The following is a 6,000-nucleotide window of genomic DNA, read 5'->3' as shown; positions in this document are numbered from 1 at the left end:
GATGCTGGGGACTTTAAAAAGTTTTTTACATTGCCGACGATACCCATTTGAAACCAAAAGTACTGATAGTATTAGTCACTGCAAATTTTTTCATTCTGACATTCATCCTTTTACGATGGCACCTTATTTATGGCATGATATCCCCCCTGAGATATTTTTTTTTTATGAGAAAGCCCTGGCCTCTGATATTTTCTTAGCAACAAAAATCCCTGATAGTGATAGATTTTAATTGAAAAAGTGAGTTATGTCCCACAAAGTTTCACTTAATAGATAAGGTAGGCCATGTGACAGACCGCCTGGCCCCCAGACTGGGTACCTTCGTCAATCGCTGCTTCCTAGTCCTTGCGAGCACCATAAGCACTGCACTGGAACACCATTAGCATCGTAAACCCCACAAACCGCCGCAGCTTAGTTGGGGTCTGCCATCCTCCACCGACCGAAGACCAGGATCCTGCTTCCAGCGGGTAGACCTCTCCTAGTCCAGAGAGCATAGCAGGAACAGCTCTTATAAGAGCTAGTGATTATACTCAGGGGAGTATTGTGATATAGCAATCCCCAGAGTGTATGTTGTTCTCCAATCTCCCAAACATGAGCCAAGACTTCATGTAGGGGTAAAGCATTCTGTATTAATGGTAGCCACGCTGGCCTTTTATGCAAGTCCCCATGCAAGGGTGACACCCTGTTGGGGACAGGGACACAAAATGACAAACCAATAAGAATAGTGATTAAATGCATGACACTCCCACATACAATACAATAAGCCTTCCCCTTTACTTAGGAGATAATTGAGTCAAGCACTATACTAAACTCGGTTATCTCCAAACACAAAAAACACACATTTCTAAAAAGTCCCAAAACACATAATATCCCCACAAATGTTACATCCCCTGATAGCCCTGATCTGGGTGACCAACACATCCAAAAATCACCCAGATCAGTTCAGGGGTTCAGAAATTTTATGGAAGTCATATTTTTACCGACCGCAGGCATGGTCCCATAGCCGAAAATAGTTCCATAGAATCGTGGCTAACTGCCGCTGGAGGACCGACAGGGAACCACGAGGTTTTCGTTACGTAAATATTTCCAGGGCATTCGCGGCTAAGTCCCCCTGAAGTCTATTCGTGGTTTTGGTCCATGTGAACAAGATGGCCCGCCACCTTGTGGTCGAAGGGCACTTTGAATGGCTTCTAGAGTTTGGGAGTTCGAAGTGCCACTTCGAAAGATTGAATGGTTCCTGTTATAAGTCCCAACAGGCACAAATAGTGATTTAAACTAAGTTTTATCACAGGGGCCATAGTCACAGGCTAAGAGGCTGGTAAGTATGCCCCTCCAAGAACCCGTGACGAGGTCCAGTTCGTCACAGGTCATAACCACTCTTATGAAGTTATGTCAGCCAGCTAGTGACTCTTAATATTCCCTGTAGCATACCTTGTACTTGGAAGTGCATATGAATGTCATAACTGATGTGCACCTTGCTTTAATTGTTAGGTTGTTTTTTGTTTCAACACCTTTACTTGTCTTTTACTTTTTAGTTCATTCTCTGCATATCTGAGTATATTACAGAGTACACTGCTGTTGGATTGCTATACTAAAATGCTATGAACCTGCCTAGTTCAAGTATTTTTTTGTTCATCAAACTCCATAAACTACAAATTATAAAAAAAATTAAAAAGCTGTCAAGTGATTTTTTTTTAGTTATATGATAAAACTGATTTTTTTTTTCACTGACAGCTCGACCACAGATAAATGTGTTGCTAAATTCAATATATTTTACATTTTATTATATATGTGCTCTCATAACAGGGATTAAGACATGCACTTTGGTTATTTTGTAATCTGTTCAAATCAAACAAATGGTTCACATGCTAAGATTCTGTTATGATTAGATCCTGAATCTCCCAACCCATTCAACTTTCCCATTTTAATAAATATAACATAAGCAGAGGAAGAACACGCCATCGGACTCATTCCCCCTCCATAAATCCACAAATCCAGTTGGTCTATGAACTATTATGTAAAAAAAAAAAAAAAAACTGTATACCTCAAATAAGATCCTTACTATCTCCCTTATATATAGCATGTGGGTCAAGCAGTGCTATCTAAAGTATTTAAATAAAGTACTTCTCCCTAAGATTTGCATTAAAATAAAAAAGGAGTTGGGGTTTCTCACACAAAAAAACAAAAAAAGAACTTACATTATCCAAAATTGTGAATTAGGCCTTTAGTCTTCCTTCGTCTTCTGCTATGGAAAGTGGGCCCTAAAATGAAATGAAAAATCGTTAAGTCCTGATGTCACTTAAAACCAAAAAAAGTAGATAAATCTGCATGGAAAAATATCAAAACTTTTTTTGCAAGATGGCCAGAAGGAAAACAATGAAGGGAAAACAAGTATAAATAATAACTTTATCCATTTAGTCATTTTTGCTCAATCAAAGTTAACCATATCCAAAAATGATTAGCTACATGCAAAAATCATGCAGGCTGAATATTTGGTTGAATCCTCCCATTGAAATATGTTCATTTGTTTTACTTGAATTTCAATTAAAGAGAAATGGCATTTGCACACGAGTAACTATGAATGGCAAACACCAGAAAAGAATTACGTCAACAGCAATTATTGAAAATTTTGATGGCTTTAAACTGGCCAATGTTTGTGACCCAGGAACAAATATGTGCTTTGTCAGTAGAAATAGTCGAGTTCTTTTGCAAGCTCCAGCTGATCCATTTAAACAGAGCTTCTTAATTCCTGGCATTGAGCCCTGCTTTAAATCTGCTGCCAGTCCAGCAACAGGATCCCAGTGGTAAAACATGAATAAGCTCTTTGTAAAAAAAAAAAAAAAAAAAAAAAAAAAAAAAAAAAAAAAAAAAGGCACTTCCTCGCAAGAAATGAATAATTCACTTTCACAATCCCCAAAAAATTACAATTCTATATATATATTAAATTGGATAATGCAATAATATATGATAACAAATATATGATGACTAATATGATAGTGACGTTTGGGAGGTCAGAAATTGGGAGGGCGATGGCATTTGCCAGAGTTGACTGGCGGATGGAAATGCAATTAGCAACACTGACAATGTGCTTATCTTTAAATGCCATTCTGTCGCATTATTGCTCCAAAATGACAGGTTGCTTGGCAGGGCAGTCATTTAGGAAGGCCTCGTATACTGAGCACTGCTGATATGCTCATCTATGGATCCGAATACAATGATATGTACCACAAGCGCAGGATGATAATGTTTAATCATGTGCTCACACTAAATGTTACAACAGCCCTCCCGAAACTGACACTGAGTGACAGAGCCTGACTATCAAGCAGTCTGGAAGGATGTGTTCTGTAACCTGACAGGTCATATTTACAGTCATATTTCGTAAGGAAACTTTTTACAAATTCTGGACCAAAGTGCTTTCATCAATAATGAGAAAAAACAAACTGAATATGTTTCTCTGCATTAAGCAGAGGGCCTCGGAATTGCTTTTGCTTTGCCTTTGCTAAATATATACCATTAGTAACATAATTCATACACGATCAAGTAAATAGGTTTTTGTCCTACTGCCTCATAACTTTTACTTATTGTTCTGGAGAATTGCTGTCATTCCCAGTATCTCTTCCAATTGTCTCTCGGAACAATCATTAGCTTCCCTAGCAACACCCAAATAATGAACATTGGCAACAACCAATCACTGCAGCACTAGCTACGTCTAACCCTGCAGCGCCAGCATCAACTAACTCTGTAGCCCCTAGCAATACACATTCACTGAAATCCTAGCAACACCCAATCACAGCAGCCCTAGCATCATCCAATCACTTAATTCTTCACTGCAAGGAGAACTCTAACTGTTAGCTTGAAACTGCTGTAAATCGTCGCTTTATACACCAGCACAGCTTTCCCTAATTTCAAAGGTAAGAGTTGCTTAGAACTTCAGGAATTTGTAAAAACATCTGCAGCTCTAAGGCGTCTCCTCAAAGATATTAGTCAGGCGGCTGGAATGTTCGAACATTGGCTGAGCTCTCTCATCAGCTGATTGCTCTCAGCCAATGAGCGCAGTTTATTAACCCCTTAACCCCTTAAGGACCAAACTTCTGGAATAAAAGGGAATCATGATATGTCACACATGTCATTTGTCCTTAAGGGGTTAAAGACCAAGCTTCTGGAATAAAAGGGAATCATGACATGTCACACATGTCATGTGTCCTTAGGGGGTTAAGGAGAGAAGACTGGACACAACGAATGTGGCTCGGACACCCAGGGAAACTATAAATACTTTCTTTGACAGGTTAACATGGAACAACACCAAGACACTCCTGGAACCACAACCACTACAGCAGACTGTGTGTCGCCGATATTGTTAATTAATCAGCTTGAGAATCACTCCTATTGTAATTTTAGGAGACTCACATTTGCATCTAAATAGTTGGTATAGAAACTGTTAATTATTACGAATAATAAAATAATGTTTTTTTATAACATATAAACTAGTATATTTTAGTAGAAATCCTACTGATAGAGGTTTAAGATTTTGATTCACAGAATAAGTATTGAAAATAACTAACTATGTAGAACATGTGGATGTGAGCAGAAACTATACACATAAAATGTGAGTATTTTAGAATAAATTGTGAAAAATATACACCATGTTAAAAGTGTGAATTATTAAATGATGAAATGTTAAAACAGATTGTCCATATAGGAATTTAGCTCCTGCTGTCTCAGCAGCAATGTTTTTGTCCTCCGTGTAATTACCTAATTTGCATCTGAATCCCTTAATACCTCTACTGGACTCAACAATTCTTGGCAGTTTCCGTGCCAATCCAATTACCATGCATGCATCTTCTCGTAATGTACAAACAGAGAGGTCGTTAAATGTCTTTGAAACATAAATAGGCAGTTACCGAATATTACATTATTACAATACAATTGTCATGTTACAACACACATATAACATAGTGGTACTATACATAGGGGTTCTTTAGGATAACATGTTCCTGTCTCCAAGGCAGAACAACAGGGGTCTACACTGTTCTTGGCCCTGAAGTTAAAAGGAAGTCTAAAGAGAGCAACATGTTACCCATTCCCATGAACCCTTCAATCAGTGGTGGTGTAGGTCAGTGGTCTCCAAACCAGGCAAACCAAGCTCACAAAGGAGCAGAACTGAACACGTGTCTTCTTCTGTCTTTATATACTGTGTAAGTGCTAGATTAGACAGAGGCCACTAGGATTTGACCTTGGACTTTCCCTTTCCTCTTCCAGAAAAACAATGAATTTTCTGTTTCAAAAAGGACGGCCATTTTATGGTTTGTAATAAATACTGAACTAGCCTTATAAGGCTAATCTCCACTTAGTACCTAAACACCAGAAAAAGTGCCAAAGGGAGAAAGGTCACTGTCTAAAAGATTGACAGCCCTAATAATCAAACGTAGACAGACGGATAAATTAAAATGGATACATTTCTCTTTTTGTGAGCGTTACTAGATAGGCATAGAAGAAAAAAATGTAAATCCTAAATCGTAACAAACTCCCATGCCCACGTAAGTGAGGAGATGAAGTGCTAAACACCTGAGTCTGCAATATACATATAGGCTTAATAGGTCCTGGCCCACACACATGGGCACGTCACTGCACTGTGTGATACATGTTTTTGTTATGATTTAAGTTTTTCCTTTACATTTTTTTCTTCTATGCCTATTTAGTAAGTTTAACAGGGAGAGAGGCTTTCTCTACTTTACTTTATCTGTCCTACCTTTGATTATTATTTTGCTGCTGATCCTCTAGAATAAAGGGCCAGGACTAATAAAGCCTATTTGTATATTGCAGACTTAGGTGTTTAGTAACTTTATCTCCTCACTTACTTAGGCATGGGAGTAGCCTTAGAAGGCTAGTTCGTTATTTATTATTTGGAGTCACAGTTTACTGTGTTGATACTTTCTGTTACTTCAGATATTTAGTGGTCTCCCTCTGGTTACATTGTTCCATACCACTGGATGCTATGATGCC

This window comes from Pelobates fuscus, chromosome 10 (assembly GCF_036172605.1).
Source record: "Pelobates fuscus isolate aPelFus1 chromosome 10, aPelFus1.pri, whole genome shotgun sequence".
Taxonomy (NCBI): Eukaryota; Metazoa; Chordata; class Amphibia; order Anura; family Pelobatidae; genus Pelobates; species Pelobates fuscus.
The sequence above is the reverse complement of the archived record's forward strand: the minus strand, read 5'-3'. Positions refer to the sequence as shown.